Below are 18,293 nucleotides of genomic sequence, written 5' to 3' on the forward strand. Positions count from 1 at the left end.
GGAAAGGGCAGCAGTTTTTACTACTGAAGAAGCCTTGTTTTGGTATCATCCTGGTAATATAATTGATCTAGTATCAAAGCCCATTTTTAATACAAGTTGTGAAAGGGGTGGCAGGCAGGAGAGCTTCCACAGAGCACAGCAGCCTAGCTGATAAGCCAGGCCATGTGGGCTGATGTGGCTCTGCACAGCGCCGTTGGCTGGCTTCCTCTTGTTCGTCTGTGAGCAGGACACCTACACGGGCGGCACTCAGCCATGGGAGCTGGGTCACCAGGGCTGCTACTGCACCTGTGGCAGAGTGTGGCCAGCTAGACTGCCCCATTCTCCAGCAGCCAGGAGGCCTGGGAGCATGGTGGGAGCCACTGGGGATGGGCTGCCAGGGCTGGTGCTCATGGCATAGCATGGCCAGCCAATCTCCTCTCACTCCCCTGTGAACAGTGGCCAAGACAGTGACACCCGGGCCAGTACAGCCAGCCTTTCCCCCCTACTCCCTGGCTTCCCTTCCACTAGGTTTTCCTCCTCACTCAAACCTATATATTTTTCTTACTGTGGAACGACTTCAGTAGGGGAAGTAGGTATTGCCAACTGCCAGGCGAGGCCTGGAGATTCTGATACTCTAACCAGTACTCTTTGTTGGCACTACTCTACGGGGACTAGTTCTTTAGCATTACTACTTGGGACATTATCTGAAAGCAACCTGATTACTGTTCCAGTGTTCCTTATGCAGCATTTACAAGACCCTATGCAAATCTGGAAGAGAGCTTTGAATTTCGATATCTAATGGCATCGCCCTGGAAGAAAATTTAGTTAAAGTCTGTGTGTGTGTGTATGGGGGGGGGGGGAGATTGGAGTTTAAATAAGCACAGGAGGATCTTATATCTCAGGGGAAATAACCATGCTATTAGTTTGTTTAGCTGCTGGTAATAACGGGCTCAGCTCAATAATGGGAAGCCTCAGCGCTACCGGGCACCTCTGCCTGTCTACAGATCCTTCTTGGTTTGGGGAGTGGTAATTACTCTTTCCTACCTCTACCTAGGTCTCTTCTGCAGAGCCTGGAGCTCTTCTCCAACTCTGTGCTAATGGGCTTTACTTGGAGAGCGGCCCCAATGATATCAATGGTGCTTTCTTTCCAGCCAGCAACGGCAAGGCCTGGCCCCTGACGCGACCTGCCGAAAGGAACTCCAGAGAATTCTTTGTGAGGTTGCTTTGAATCTATTTCAAAGGCGCATCGCTGCGGACTTGAAAAGGTGGCCAAAAGTGATGGCACAATAGCCCCTTTTTGGTTGTCACGTTCTACCCCACAGATGGGGAAGAACGTAAGGTAAAGGTAAAGGTATCCCCTGTGCAAGCACCGAGTCATGTCTGACCCTTGGGGTGACGCCCTCCAGCGTTTTCACGGCAGACTCAATACGGGGTGGTTTGCCAGTGCCTTCCCCAGTCATTACCGTTTACCCCCCAGCAAGCTGGGTACTCATTTTACCGACCTCGGAAGGATGGAAGGCTGAGTCAACCTTGAGCCGGCTGCTGGGATCGAACTCCCAGCCTCATGGGCAAAGCTTTCAGACGGCTGCCTTACCACTCTGCGCCACAAGAGGCTCTTGGGGAAGAACGTACCCCTTCTCAATAATTCCATGGTCGTTTTTTTTCTGAAACGGGGAAAGTGGATTTTTTTTCTAGCCTTGACACTTGCAGGGCAAACAACATGGGGTCACAGTGTAAAAATCTGAAAGCCATCAAGTAGTTACTGAGATTAATGGCTTCTATGATTTATTGCCAGTAAATGATATATGACCCTTACGTATTAATTGGATGAATGATAAGGCGTCTGTTGTGAGGAGAGGAAACAGAAGGCCATTCATTGTGAGCTGCTTTGAGACTCCTTCAGGCAGAGAAAAGCGGCATATAAAAATTCCCAGGAGCTCACGGACATCTGAAGAGTTTGGCCACTCCCAATCTAGATTCCCATTTGCCTGTCTTCAACTGTCAACTTGTCTACAATTTATTAACAATTTATTAACTGCAGGATTACTGAACTAGGATTCTTGTCTGCTTGTTTTCAACAGCTCATTATATAAGCTGTCCTGCAGTCTCATGAGGCTAGGACTTCCTTCAGTCTATATCACATTGACTCTTGTGATATCCTTATCACACCCACCCCTGTTGGCCACTTTTGGCTGTTCCTGTTAAAAACAAGAGAGGAATTGTCTCGTCCCCCTTCCTTCATTTCACAGGTCGTTGTTGTGAGAGCAAAATGGAGGAGGGGATAGCAGCGTTGTAAGCTACTTTGGATCCCTCAGTAGAGAGAAAAGTAGGATATAAGTTCAAGCAAGTATTTTAACTAGTAATATTGCCACCCCCCTAAGTTAAAACAACATTCAATACATATTTTATGCAAAATATACAATCTGAAGACTTTCCAGGCTTGTAATTTAGAGCTTGGCCATATTACAGCATGGGCCCGTTATCTGCGATCACAGACTTTCGAGCAGAATGTCTTTATTTCAATAAAGTATGAATGATTGCCAATCTCCTAGAGTAAAGAAAAGAAGCCTTGCCCCAACCCATCCTCAGCTGTATAATAGCGGATGGAATGTACATTATGTGACGATTACTGCAAATTGTGTGCATATGATTGCACATTAGGTGGAAGTCTTCCTATATCAATCCCTAATGCATGGTTTCCTATGCTCTTTCAGTTTTGGGGGGAATAATTTTAGTACCTGAGGACAGCATTTCCATTAATACTCTGTTTTCTTTTTTAAAAATGTATTCCTCCTATCAAACCTGCAGTACAGGTTTTAAGTCCACCCGTTTTTACTCCTCAAAAGGCCTTTGTTACTGTTCTCCAATTGCTTTCAATACTTTTAGAGCACTGCCAAATATCCAAGAAACCACCAGCGCCATTTGGCTGACACGTTCAGCATCTATTCGCTGTCGTACTGGTATGAAATGGGCTGTCTGGGTTACCATAAAGGAGCCTCTTACTATGGTTTTATCTCTTGGGGATCAGGCGTCTGAGCCAATCAGGATGCTGGAAGAGGTCCTTTGAAAACATCAGGTCGTTCCCAATCTAACTATGCTAAAAAACACATCTCCTCCGATGCCCCCTGCAGGACATTCTCTCTATTCAAACTTGCACACTGCAGAGTGCAGACCTTGTTTATCCTAACCGGTGTAACTCTACTGAGGATAGCACTGTAAATAAAACACTGACTGCAAGAGACACTGTAAGTCTTCTTCTAAAGTCTGTAAGTCTTCTTCTAAAGAAAACTTAGCCCTCTAGTGCTGCTCCTGGACTTGTCACCTCTTTAGGAAGGAGCAAGCATTTCACAGCAGCATGTCTGTCACGTGTACAGCACCACTTTTGTGGTCAAATCATGGGAAAGTCCTAGAATAACCCAAAGGAGAGAAGAATGCAAACCCTCCTCCGATGAGCATGGCCCTTATCTGAACCTCTGATACAAGTAAAAATGAAAATCTCCTCTTCAGCTCAGGTTGTCTGTTTGTACAATTGCAAAATCTGCTTGTGGTACGTCAGGTAGACCAAATTTTTGTAGCCACAAAAAGGGAACAATTGCTTTCCCCCATGAGAACATCAGGATTATTTGTTTAGATCATTTGCAAGAATATATGCCAGCCTTTTTCAACGTTTTCACCATGAAGGAGCCCCTGAAATTTTTTGAGGCTTGGAGAAACCCTGGAAGTGATGCCAGCTGGCCACACCTCCCCTCCCCTCCCCCAGGAAGTGACATGCCACTGGAAATAACATCACCACTCACATTAACAGGCAGGCTCAAGGAGGACTGAAGGTGGGAGAGATAAGAGGGGGTTTAAGGTGAAAGTAGATGTACAAGCTTCACTCTCTTGCAGGCACAGAAACCACAAGAGAACTTAATGGAAGTGGCCAGATCCCTAGCTTGTGAATGAGTCCATGGAGGCAGGAGGGGAAAGGCCACAGACCCCTGGTTGGGAATCCCTGGTATATTTAGATAAAGGGAGGCATTCAAATGCTGCCCTTATCTGGATAGCCCAGGCTGGTTGGACCTCAGGAGCTAAGCAGGGTTTGCCCTGGTTAATATTTGAGTGGCAGACCACCAAGGCAGTCCAGGGCCCATTCTGCACACATAGGATAATGCACTTTCAACGTTCTTTGGCAGCTGGATTTGCCTGTGCGGAACAGGAAAATCTACTTCTAAAGTGCATTGAAAGTGCATTATCTATTATGTGCAGAATATGCCCAGGATCTCTACAAAGAGACAGGAAATGGAAATCCACCACGGATCATCTCTTTCCTTGAAAACTCCGCAGGGGCCATAATTTGTCCACTCCATTCAAATGCAGGTTTTGAATTTTGAAAGCTTGATGGTGAGCTCCAATGGATGTTGTCTCAGGGTCTCCTATTCCTTCCCATTCTCGTCAATCTGCTTTGGAATATATTATCTCTGGGTCTGGTTTCCCAAGCTCAAGTCCCGTTCTCAGTCACAGCAAACCCATCAAGGAGGCGGCAATTAAAACGACACACGCTGTTATCCAACAATAAGTTAACACATCAAAACTCTGGGACGGATAATTAACTCGATCATGACAGAGTAAGCAATAAACTATTAGTGGTGCAATAATATCACATCCATCACAACTTGTCATCTCGCCCAGTGGCTGGGTCTAATTTTCGTGAGCATCACCGGGATCAAGCAAAAAAATCCCTCCACTTGCGAAATTACCTCCGTTATCGTAAAGCCCGGAGGCAGGAGAACTGCACACAAATCAGAAACAAACAGCGATGTGCATGCTCATTAAAGGCCCCGTCCGATTTCCTTCAGAGGCAGTGGTAAATTGGCAAGACAGGAGCCCGGCTCAGCTGTTATGATTTTGGAGCACTGCTTTTGCATTACAGGAAAGAGTACTACCAGCTTGGTGTAATGGTGAAGTGTGGAGGTTTCTAATCTACAGAGCCGGGTTTGATTCCCTACTTCCCCATAAGGAGCCAGCTGGGTGATCTTGGGCTCGTCATAGTCCTTTTAGAGCTGTTCTCACAGAGCAGTTCAGTCAGAGTTCTCTTTGCCCCAGCTACCTCACAGGGTGTCTGTTGTGGGGAGAGGAAGGGAAGGCGACCGGAAGCTGCTTTGATAGGCCTTTGGGTAGTGAAAAGCAAGGTATGATAACCAAGTGACCCCCTCCCCCCCGATTAGTGGCACACTACAGATTCCCTCCCATATAGTTTTTAAACAGAAGAAAATTTAAAAACCTGCAAGTGACATCCCATGAACACGTGAAGCTGAATCAGGCCCTTGATCCCTCAAAATCATCCCATGAACACATGCAGCTGAATCAGACCCTTGATCCCTCAAAATCATCACTGCCTGTCAAGACTGGTGGCGGTTGTCACACCACGTTCTGCCGGGTCCTTCTCACTGGGGATGCCGGGGACTGACCCTGCGGCCTTCTGCACGCCGAGCAGATGTTCCGCCACTGAGCTACAGCCCTCCCCTGTACACACTCTCTCACCCAGGAAGGAAACCTGTCTTTTAACATGGTGTCTGCTTTGATAGATGCATCACCCCCTCCCAAACAGAGATAATGGTCTTCTTAACTGTTTAACTTTTCACACAAACTGTTGCCAGTGTAATCATTCCATGCCCATCTGATTAAGTGACTGACAGGGCCATCCTAAGCAGAGAGACTCCATTGACTTCCTTTGGATGACAGGGTAAGATTGGTTTAATTGGGCAATAGCGTTCGGGCTTCATATTTAGTCCTGAGCCTTTGCAGGGTGGGTGGGTGGGAAGATGAGTTATAAATGCTTTCAATAAATAAACGCAATCAAGTGAGCTTCACTGGGGACCTCCCTTGCAGCGGCTCCAAGCTGATGCTTGTTGTGTTGCTTACACTCAAGGCCTAATTTGACAGTCCGCCAAGGTCCACATTGTCCTCAGAGGGGGCGGTAATGAATGGATCAGATTAGCACATCCTAGGCTGAGAATCAAGATGCTCTGTTATCAAAATCAATGTTCCCCCAACTCACTCAACCCGGGCATTTAGCTCCCTCGTCTCCGTCTTTTAGCACGCACTTATGTAATTGGCAAAAACAGGAGTATTAATTGAACGAGAGGACGAGGCACATTAACGAGCCGATTACGCATTCCGCAGGCTTTGCCACAAGGCCGCGCAAATGGCTTTCTGCAGTCGGCTGAAAATTTCGAGGGGGCAGAAGAGGCGGGATATTTCCAGAGGGATATTGCCACCCACTTCCCTTTGTCAACAAGACTAGAGAGGAAGGGAAGGGGACACATTTGTTTTTGCAAAGAGGAATCAGCGGTGACAAGCAAAGGACACGGCGGGTGGTTCGGTTAAGTTTGTGCTTCTACCAGATATGATAAAGGCGGAGAGCTTGCCTGCAGAACAGCCTGTAGGTGGTGCTATTGGGCAGCTCATGGAGCGGCTTTCTTCAGGTTAGCCTGGCATGCGGTAAGACCGCTGCTATAGGCTTTTGGCAGACAAAGAGAACTCAGTCCACTCCAAATTTAGTTTTTAAAAAAAGAAGAAGCTTACACCGTATAGTCCCAATCAAACCCATTGGCAATCTACGGTTATTGTTGGCTCCCAGGTCTTTGAAACCCACAGACGATGTGTGCTAAGTGTTTAAGAGGAGCATAATTATTTCGTATTAAGCCGGATTCATGGAGAATAGACAAGGAAAATAAGCATCTACAGGGGGAAAAAAATACTGATTACACTGAATGTTACATTTGTCACATTTTCAAATGCAGTAATTAGACCTGTCCCAGGGAATTAGTTTAGGTTGCGTTTTGTCAATGGCCCATTCATCACCCTGCCATACTCATGATAACCCGTTATTTCCAAAAGGTTGTGTTCAGAGTTGTAATGAATATTTAAAATGGGCAGACTGGATCTTCCGCTTTCGGAGGGTTGTTGGAGGGAGGGAGGGAGGGTATTCTTGAGTGGCAGACGGTTGAACTCCAGGTTTAACACACACACACACACACACACACACACACACACACACACACACACACACACACACACACACACACACAAAAGCCCTTTGGGACACTGTGGTTAGCCTTTGCTCAATCTGTTTGAATCCTCATATTTGGGTGCCATGTACTGAGTGAACAGTAGATGTGTTTGGGGATTGGAAGATCCTCTAGAAGCTCTGACATAGACGTTTGGCCAGTGATTTATTTCCTAGAGAGGCAATGTCAGAAGGCAGTAAGAGCTTTAAAAGGGGATGCTTTATCCTGGATGCTTTAGGCCAGGGGTAGTCAAACTGCGGCCCTCCAGATGTCCACAGACTACAATTCCCACGAGCCCCTGCCAGGGAATGCTGGCAGGGGCTTGTGGGAATTGTAGTCCGTGGACATCTGGAGGGCCGCAGTTTGACTACCCCTGCTTTAGGCTGATCCTGCATTGAGCAGGGAGTTAGACTAGATGGCCTGTATGGCCCCATCCAACTCTATGGTTCTTACATTCTTAGTGTCTGGAGGTTGGTCAAGGCCTCAGTTTCTGCCTGTCTCCAGCTCCAAGGAATGCTATTTTCTACTTAAACTTTTCTAGTCTCTCTCTCTCTCTCTCTTTCTCTCTCTCTCTCTCACACACACACAAAGAGAGATAGAGAGCCTAACTCTAAGGACAACTCAATAGTGAAGCATTTTAGCAAGAGTCATCTGGCGGAACAGCTTCATGGAATGGTTCAGGTGATCAGTTGGATATTCTGCAACTCTGCCTGTGTGCCATGTTCCTTTGACTCTGCCAATCTGGATTTCGACAGCCCTCCCGTGCTTGATTGTTGAATACATGCCTGTGGATTTGGACCAATATGTGTCTGATAGTTTACAAATTGCAAAGCCCCCGCCTCTAATGTTGCTTCCTGGTCTACTTTTTAAAGAGCCAAATCAGGAAAATAACTAAGAAAGCTATTCCTCCCCCCGCCCCCAAGATTCAGATTATATGTGGGAAAGACTAAACAAAACCACAGTGTACAGTCAGATGGTTGGGCCTCACGGTGTACACAACACATGGGCCACACAGTAGAATCTCTGCTTGCTCTTTTGACAGCTATCTAATTTGCTGTCTATTTCCCATGGTCACTTCTCATCCCCTGTCCTGGGCTTTTGATGCAGATAGGCCTGAGGCCTGAAGCAATAGCACACATCCCCATAGCCCCAAATTGTCAGTGGATGTTCCTAGAAGCAGCTTTGGATAGTGCAAGCAAGCAGGCCACACGCAGCAAGGCCTCTGCTCAAAAGGGTCTTTCGGCCTTCACTCCTTCAGTCTCTGGCTAAATGCAAAGGGAAAAATAGTCCAGCTCTCTCTTGTTACCAGACCTGTGTGAGAAACAGACTGGTAATTAACCCACAGGAACACTGCTGCATGCTGTTAGACGAAGAGGGAGATTTATTGAGAATCGTTCACAAAGGCATCTGCAAAGCAGCTAATGGGATCTTCCACATTGAAGGGAGCAGGAGGGGGAGCCTGTCTGAAAGCCTTGCTGCTTTTTCTTGAAGCCTCTCCAGAGCATCAGGAGGAGGGACGCAAGGACCAAAGCTGGCTGGCATTCTTACCTGTGACCCAGATCGAAAGTCCCACCCCTGATCTTCTTCCAAGGAAAGCAGTTCACTGATAAATTGTCTCCTGGTAAGGACTGCTGGATGCCTTCCACTATTATAACTGACAACCAAGAGTTCCCCCAGATAAAATGGCTGCTCGGGAAAGGGAACTCTACGGCATTTCACCCTCTCTTCCCAAATCACGCTGTCCCCTGGTTCCAAACCCTAAATCTCCAGGTATTTCCCAACCCGGAGCTAGCAGCAACCCTACTCCCAGTCTAGGGGTGTTTCCGCACAAGGACCAATGTTGCCAATTGGTCCCACAAAGCGGAAACACGTGGCAATCATCCCTCTCATCCAGGAAGCCTCTCCTAAGAAATGAGACAGAAATTCCAATGAACACCCACTGCCACGATGGTGGGTGGGAAATAGTCAGCTGAGGTACTGCTTAATTCCTGCGTTTCAAATGAAATACAAGCGTACGGACCCCTTTTTGGTGATCTCTAAACTCTGGCGGCACCGTTGCATGACCTTGGGCAATGTGTTGCCTTGTCGAGTGTACACAGACCCACAAAGCTGCCCTAATTGGTCCATCCTCTGACTGACAGGGTCTTTCAGATGGAGAAAGGTCTTTCCCTTTACCTGAGATCCTTCAGACGGCTGTTCCCATTCATTTAATGCCCTGACTTGAAATGCGGCAACCCCGCTGAATGCAGGAGGTCAGCGACAGAGGAGTGGTGATAATGTTTGCCTCCCTGTACGGCTGGCCCTCACAGACAACCTGCCCTCAACCAGGCAAGGGTCTGTTTGTTTCTTGTCCTTAACCTCCCAGGAACTGCCGCGCTCCCTCGGAGATTTGCCGTGTGTGCAGACAGGATAAATATTGTAAGAGAGTGTTCATATTTTAAAAGCCTTATATAAGACTTAAAAATAGCTGATAAGCTCTGAGGAAGAAGGGACTCGAGAGGACCCGGCTGGGTGGAAAACCACTGAGGAACATCATGCGGGAATACAAACTGCACTTTCTTTCGCAAGGAGCAACAGCTCTCAAGAACGGAAAGGGTAACTCCAGCTTATGGCTGTTTGGGTTAAAAGCAAAAAAGTCTCTCTTTGAGAGGCTTCGGAAAGGAATATCCTTCACCATAGGCAAAGCTTAAAGGGAAAGGTTCGTTGGTTCAGTAGCAAAGCATGTGCTTTGCCTACAGAAAGTTCCAGATTCAATCCCTGGCATTTCCAGACACAGGACTTCGGGCGTCGGTGCTTTGTTTGTTTAAATATTTGTAGGCTGCTTTTCTCCTGCAGAGGGGAAAAGGTGGTTTACAAAAAAAGAGAAAGGCCTCCGGATGACAAATGCTAAAATACAAACAAAATCCAACAGATCTGGACTGGTCTAGGTTGACCAACCTGATGACTGTGGGTTTGCTCTTGTGGAAAAGGTACAGGCCAAAAAGGTATCAAGTGCCAAAAACCCTTAGTGCAAGGGCTTGTGCCTCTTAAAAGTCAGACTGGTAGATTTGGAAAACTGGATGGGACTCCCTCTTCCTGCACATGAAGCTCTGCTGGCAGACTGGGGCCAGTCTAAAGGCCATTCCGTACCCAGAAAACAGCAAGGCCCTCTCCTCTGCCATTTTAATCAGCCGTGCAGAGTGCCAGGAAGCACCAGAAAGTGGGAGAAGAATCCAAGAGAGTGAGGAGGTGAGAAATGGTGGTGGTGGTGGGGGGGGCGGGCGATTTTTTAAATCACAAGCCACTTTGAGACTCCCTTAGGTAGACAAAGACAAGGTATTAAAAACCAACTCTTCTTCTAGGCAAAAAGCTGCTGCTAGGCAGGGTAGGATTTCCCCTCATTTTCCTTTCTCTGACAGGAAGGTTATAGCCAATCAGGGGAGACAATACCTGACTAGACATACCAATGGCCTGCCTCAGCGTAAGTCAACATATATGGCCAATCCTAGATGGGAAGGGACTACCCATGTGGTCAGCATATTCCTTGGAGTATACCCTTTCTCTATTTAATTTCTTATTCTAGCCTTTACAAAACTATACCAAAAACTGTTCTCTTTCCTTCTAAACATTTAATGCACACTGAAGACGGGTCATCATACGGACTTCTCTGCCTTTATAGCGTGACAAAGAATTCACTCAGGGAGAGCCTCTTGTGGTGCAGAGTGGTAAGGCAGCAGACATGCTGTCTGAAGCTCTGTCCATGAGGCTGGGGGTTCAATCCCAGCAGCCGGCTCAAGGTCAACTCAGCCTTCCATCCTTCCGAGGTCGGTAACATGAATACCCAGCTTGCTGGGGGGTAAACGGTAATGACTGGGGAAGGGAATGTCAAACCACCCTGTATTTAGTCTGCCATGAAAATGCTGGAGGGCGTCACCCCAAGGGTCAGACATGACCCGGTGCTTGCACAGGGGATACCTTTACCTTTACTTAACACTCAGGGACAAAGGAGAGGCATGACTGAATGGAGTGCCCATGGAAGTTATTTATGCCCCACCCAAATGTTTCTAAGCCTATTAGCACCCTGTTGTTACATTTGTTTCTTAAGCATTAGCCCTGAGCCTCTTACAGGGTGCCGAGATCGTATTGCAGCACTGGCGCTGGCAGTTAAGGGCCAAGGGTGGGATGAGGCAAAGGGAGTGTGAAAGCTGTCGGCCTCTTCCTGAGATGCGGAGATCACCGTCCAAACGATGCCGCTCACAGCGCTTTGTTCTGCGGGATGCCTGGGAGAGCTGGAATTGAAGAGTCAGGTGGCAGGAGCCATGAAAGGGCTGGACGGGGGGACAGCAAAGAAATCAAAGATGATTTATTGTCATTGGATGTTAGCCATGATAGACAAAGGGAGCCAAATTATGGCAATCATTTTCTGTCTGGCTCCACCTCCAGCCGCAGCCATTGAAGTAGAAGAAGAACTGGGTTTTTTTATACCCCGTTTTTCTCTCACTCAAGGAGTCCCAAAGCGGCTTACCTTTCCCTTCTTCTCCCCGCAGCTGATACCCTGTGAGGCAGGTGGGGCTGAGAGAGCTGTAAGAGAACAGTTCTAAGAGAACTATGACCGGTCCAAGGTCATCCAGCGAGCTGCATGTGGAGGAGGAGTGGGGAATTAAACCTGGATGTCCAGATTAGAACCCACCGCTCTATAACCACTGCACCACACTATAACCGCACCAAAAAGGAATTCCTTCTACTTCTACTTCCTGCCTTACTCATTAGGGAGGAATATTTTGTGACAGCCATTTTGTTGCTGGGCCTACCACGCTGAGCAAGACTTTCAAATAGGCTCAAAAGGGTTGGAGACCTTTGCTGATCAATGGTGACTGTCCCTTTAAAAGTCAGCCGGTCAATGTCTGCAGGCCCTTTGACAGCTGGCCAAGTGACCATCAGCTCTTTGGTGGCTCCATCCTCATGGCAGAAAGGGGAGGAAACAGATTGCTCCAAGGCTGCTATTAGTCTTTCACAAGTGTGGCCAGGCCTCCATAGGATTTCTGGGCAGAGAAAGGTCACTGGGCACACCCTAGATCTGGTTTGGACCTTAACAGAGCTTGGGAGAGAAGGCTGGGGATGACTTTCCAGCTCTGAAGGCAGTAGAGGTAGGGAAGGAGAAGCCAAATAGAGTACCATTGCCTGTTACTGCAACAGCCACTACTGCTGCTGCTTAGCCCTACATCTTCTGCCTTAGGCCTCCGGATCCTGCTCTCACAGACCCCGGTGGACCTAACATCTGTGGCATCTAACTGGCCGCTGTGAGATATGGGATAGTGAGCTGGACAGACCACTAGTGTAATCCAGCCTGTCTACACTTGTGACAGGTGCCGTGTGAACGAGACCTTAGAGTACTTGTGGATTGCAAGCTAAACATGAGCAGGCGGTGTGATGCAGCGGTAAAAGCAAATGCCATTTTGGGCTGTATCAACAGGGGCATCACATCAAAATCACGAGATGTCATAGTCCCATTGGAAATGGCACTGGTCAGACCACACCTGGAGTACTGTGTGCAGTTCTGGAGGCCTCACTTCAAGAAGGACGTAGATAAAATTGAAAGGGTACAGAGGAGAGCGACGAGGATGATCTGGGGCCAAGGGACCAAGCCCCATGAAGATAGGTTGAGGGACTTGGGAATGTTCAGCCTGGAGAAAAGGAGGTTGAGAGGGGACATGATAGCCCTCTTTAAGTATTTGAAAGGTTGTCATTTGGAGGAGGGCAGGATGCTGTTTCCGTTGGCTGCAGAGGAAAGCACGTGCAGTAATGGGTTTAAACTTCAAGTACAACGATATAGGCTAGATATCAGGAAATAAATTTTCACAGTCAGAGTTCAGCAGTGGAATGGGCTGCCTAAGGAGGTGGTGAGCTCCCCCTCACTGGAAGTCTTCAAGCAAAGGTTGGATCCACACTTTTCTTGGATGCTTTAGGATGCTCTGGGCTGATCCTGCGTTGAGCAGGGGGTTGGACTAGATGGCCTGTATGGCCCCTTCCAACTCTATGATTCTACTTACAATTTTGTGAGGAAAAGTGTAAGATACTGTCACTCGGGAATACGCTGAGGGTCTTCTACTGTGTTCTCTGCCTTGACCCGAGAGGTATGAAAACCTTGTATGTGTGAAGGCCCAGGCAGATAACAAAGGCCTGTTACGTTGCCGTATGTGTCCGGCAAGGCACGATCAGTTTGGTGAGTTGTGAGCTGATTAGGCCTGTCTTAATGTGCCTTTGTTTATTGTCTCTCAATGACCATTCTGGCGCCTCACATTTTCCTCATGCCGCTGAATTAAACCGTTCCCGTCTTCACGTTGGCGCGAGTCCCACAGTAGCTTCGCATCCTTCACCCAGCCACTCGCCAAACAAGCTGCCGGTTAATGGCAGAGCCAGCGTCCTTAGTGGGTTTAAAATGGTATGAATTTAGAGAGGAGGGATGGGATTTAGCGGTTATTGTGCTGTTACACTTGCAAAAAACAGGGGGGAGGGCGGAGAGAGGCACATTTAGATGAGGCTGCCATAATCCTGCCTATTGTTCCGCACACAGGCTATCTTTATCATTGAAGACAGAGTGGGACTACAGGGAAGCATCATTTGAACGTCAGGAAATTGCATGCTATTTGGTGCAATTAAGCAGAAGTGAGGCCTCGCCGATTGCCTCTTCAAGGCTGAAGAGATAAAGAAAAGGAGAGCTCAGCAGAAGAAGAAGACTTCGAGCAAGATGCCAGGGGCAAAATACACAGCAGCACCGGGCAAAGGGGAGCAGGTAAAGGTTGGATAAATGGTGTGCAATTAATGAATGGAGATCTCATTGCTCCTGCAGCCAGCTAACCCTGGAAGTTGCTTTTCTTGCTCACATAGGTGTGCTACAGTACCTATGCTGTGGTGCTTGGGGGAAAAGTACATAGTGAGTGCATGTATTCATACAGTGCGGTTAAGTTGCAGATGACTTATGGCGGCCCTGTAGAGTTTTCAAGGAAAGAGATGCTCAGAGGTGGTTTGCCATAGCCTTCCTCTGCATAGAGACCCAGGGTTTCTTCAGTGGCCTTCCATCCAAATACTAACCAGGGCTGACCCTACTTAACATCCAGGTCAGGGCACATTGCTAGCAGCAGAATGCAAATAGCCAACTTGCATCTCATTGCAAAGGGTGGTTTCGGTGGGTTTTTTAGTGCCTTTCAATGATGCTACCTATCAGAAACACACATGCACATGTCCCAAGACACATGTAGATATAGCTGTGGGGAATTGCTTGAGAGAGATTTGGTAATGTAGTGAAGCTGATCGTTTGCCAATATTTACGAGGTGATTACACCCTTTAGAACTCAAGGCAGACAACAGATAGTTGTAGTAAAATAATAACAATCTTTATTGGACGGAAAACAATAAAAGAGATAGGCAAAAATATATCTAGCACACTCTCAGTTAATTGGGCAGGAAAATAAAGGGAGAAAAGGGATTGCAATCAGTATACTTACCGGTTCTGTAGAGCAGAGAGGTCAGAGAATGAGTCAACATGGTCAGCGTGTAGGGTGATCTGAATGGGTCCTGGATCAGAAGCACAGTTTGGCTTGGCAAAGCCACTGTTTATATATGTTTTTGGGGAGTGGGGATTACGTGATGAGAACCAGGTAAGCTCATGATAGAGTTTTCCATGAGCAGGATGCTGGGCAATGGCCTAGCCAGGTCAAGAGATGAGTGTTGATGAGCTTAGACAAAGGATTTAATGGATCTAAAGAAAGGGAACCATCACGTCTTAATGGGGCTAACTGTTGGGGTGTGGGGGACCGATTTCCCCTGGAAGACGGGCCAAGAATGCATCATATGTGATATACAAAGGAGATTGCCTAAGAGCCCCTAAGCCAGTGGTTCTCAAGTTTCCTAATGCCGTGACCCTTGAATACAGTTTCTTATGTTGTGGTGACCCCTAGCCATAAAGTTACACAAGCGTTCTTTCGCAGAAATTAAACCGAAATGGACCAATGGCGTGAAGATCCATTGTTCATGATTTTATATAAATTGTTTTTTCCCCGGGGTTTCACAGTTCAGTTCTGCCTTTTGTCCCACCATGCCGATCTCGCTCTTTTCCACTGCTCCAGACAGAGCACTCTATCTTGATCTACCCCCGCCAAGCTGCTCGCTCTGCCATGTGAAAGGGTCGTTCTACCCCCAAAGGGGTCCTGACCCCAGGTGGAGAACCACTGCCCTAAGCAAACAGGATGTTACCACCAATACAATGCTCTGTGTGTGTAGGGGGAAACGGAGGAGCTTGGCTGAATCTGCCATTCCGAACCTGTAGCGAAGGACAGGCTAGACAGGGGAGTTTGCCAAGATGGAGTCTGGCCCAGCCGGATCTTGGCAGACTTTAACAGTGCCTGGCTTTGGCACAAGCCTAGACTATGGAGGGGTGCCACTGGTTTTAGAAGACAGTGAGCCAGTCTGTAGGGCTGGGTCCTGCCATACGTAACAATTCATTTCCTCAGCTGCTTCACTCATATGCTGCTTGCTTGTCATGATTTCTGGGCACAGTTTTCTAAGTTACTGAGGAAGACAGTGCTTTATTGGCATCCTATTAATAGGAGAAGAAAGCCAGGTCAAGGGAGGGTTTTTTTCACCTCGTGTGTAGGAAGAAGGACAGTGAACACAAGGTTTAAATGTAGATGTAGCCAGGTTTATCCTGTCTGCTATTCTTGCCTCTGGGTGAAATGTTGCTTCTTCTCAATTAACATGCTGGGCAGTAGATTCCAAAGAGACAAAAGGAAACAGCAAGTGACTCAAGTGTGGAATTTGCTATCTGAGGATAAAGCCATGGACATAGAAGGCCACGGACATAGACGGCTTTAAAAGACTCATGGAGTAGAGGTCTATCAGTGACTACCGGTTATGGTAACTGAGGAGAACCTCCTCGTTCAGAGGCACTAAACCTCTGAATCCCAGAGCCAGAAACAACGCAACAAATTAAAACAATCCCTTTATAGACAGCTGATGTGCTTAGCAATCTAAAAAAAGATATGTGCTTCAATATAAATTCATGACTCATGCACTTCTGTTTCTGACGCTGTTTCAATACCATTGTTGTTCCGCTTCTCTCACACACAGGCTCTGATGAGGAGCCCAGGCTAAGTTGGCCTATTCAGACTCTTGACTTAGTATGAGGCAACCCTAAATGTCTATGTCCCTCTCCATCTTTCAGGGCTGATTGACCGATCTTGATAGAACAAAGGCCTCAACTCAGTGTAAAGTAGCTTCATGGATTCCGGTGTCTGTTCATGATCTCCTCAGCAGGACAAGAGGGAAATATGAGAGAGAGAGAGGTTCTATACAACTTCTCATCAAAGCCCTCTCTGAATTTCTGCAAAATATGGTCAGCAGGCCATTATTTAAGCCCCACTTCCATGCTAAACTATGCCTTACTCCTCAGCGTGAGATGCTCAGAAATGTCGTAGAAATAATGCAGTTTTGCAAGCCTAATTCATTGGAGGAGTTTTTTTTTTCTTAAGCCGCAACCCCCTCCACGCGTAATGCTTTTCTGAATACAAAACACCTACAAGTGGAGCAACATCTTTCAAGTCATTAAAAACATTCAGATGAACTTTGAGCGATTCAAGTGAAGCTCCATGGGGGGCTTTACTGCAAATATTACTTGCCTGTCAGGATATCCCCCGCCCCAGGAAGGGCAGCTAGGGCTTAAGGCCTCCTGCTTTGTGATGCTTTGAAGATCCATGTTAAGCTAATGAAATTTCTTCTTTTTTTCAATCTACACTTCACTTCCTTATTGTTTGTGTCTCAGTTTAGCCCCTAATATTGCCTTGACTGAATGAACCCATATGTTTATAACCCAGATCCAGGGAAGGAATAAACAGGGCAAGTAATTTGTTAACGGGAAGAGAATTCAGCTAGGTTCCATTGTCAATTATCCTTTTTAATATACATTTTGTCTTCTCAAGGGTGGGAGGGTTGCCTTATTGTCCAAATGGAGCACATGGACTCCTCCTTTCTGCTTTTATAATGCTCTGCACAAAGTGAGGATATCAGTCAGACATTTTGCCTATTTTCTACCTTCCCTCCAAATCAGTGTCAAAAGCTAAACCTCTGATTCTGTCAACAGCAACTGTTTCTTCCTCAAGTTGTGTTCATGAATCAGAAATACATTCTCCTAATGGGATAGGGTTATTTCACACTAGGGTAGCTAGTGTTGGATATCACTGTTTCCTAGCCATGTCTTGCTGCTGTTTCTACATCTGGAAACCTTAGAAGAAGAGCTGGATATTATTATTATTATCATTATCATTATCATTATCATCATTATTATTATTGCCCGCCGCTCCCAAAATTGGCTCACGGCAGGTTACAAATGTGTCCAATAAAACCCCCATTAAAACCCATTAAAGCAGACAATAAAACACAACAAAAACAGCAATAACATGGCAAAATCACCTCCTCAACCTCCCCCCACCCCCCATCCCTACCTGAACGGGGAAGAAAAGAGGGTCAAGATGACACTGCAGGGGAGGCCATATTGATCTTCCTTTCTGCCCCTGGCCTTAACCATAGACCTCGCAGAAGAGCTTCATTTTGCAGGCCCCGCGGAATGCCGAAAATTTCCGGTTTTCTACTAGAAACTCAATCAAGTGGGAAAGTGCACACCCAACTGTGATGCACAAATCTGGCAGTGATAGTCAAACGGGGAAGAGCTTGAAGCAAATAAAGTCCAGCTGATTGTCCCTGAACTCCCATCAAACTGTTCTGTGGGTGAGTTGACTTTTGTATCCATTCTGTCCAGTTAAATAATTATTACATCACCCTTTTGATGTTGTTGAGATGGCACCTTTCAGGAGTTGGCTGCTGGTTGCCTTGGTGTACATCTCTATGAGAGCTGTCAGTCTCATACACCACTTTCCGGTATGGACATCTTAGAATCATTGTGTCCAGTTCTGGGCGCCACAGGTAAGATGGCTATTGACCAGTTGGAACATGTCCAGAGAAGGGCAACTAAGTGAAAGACTGGAATCCATGTCTTATGAGGAAAGGCTAAGAGAGTTGGGTTTGTGTAGTCTGCAGAAGAGGACATCAAGGGGTGATGTTTTATTATATTTTTAATTTATTTTCCGATGTTTAGCCTGCCACTCCCACAAGCAGCTTGTGGCGGGTTACAAAAGTAATTATTCCCCAATAAATCCCCAATAAATAGTGTGTGATTCTGATCCCTACTGCCATGTTGACAAGTGAAAAACAAAATGGACTGAAGCTCATTAT

Source organism: Paroedura picta, chromosome 3 (assembly GCF_049243985.1).
Source record: "Paroedura picta isolate Pp20150507F chromosome 3, Ppicta_v3.0, whole genome shotgun sequence".
Classification (NCBI taxonomy): Eukaryota; Metazoa; Chordata; class Lepidosauria; order Squamata; family Gekkonidae; genus Paroedura; species Paroedura picta.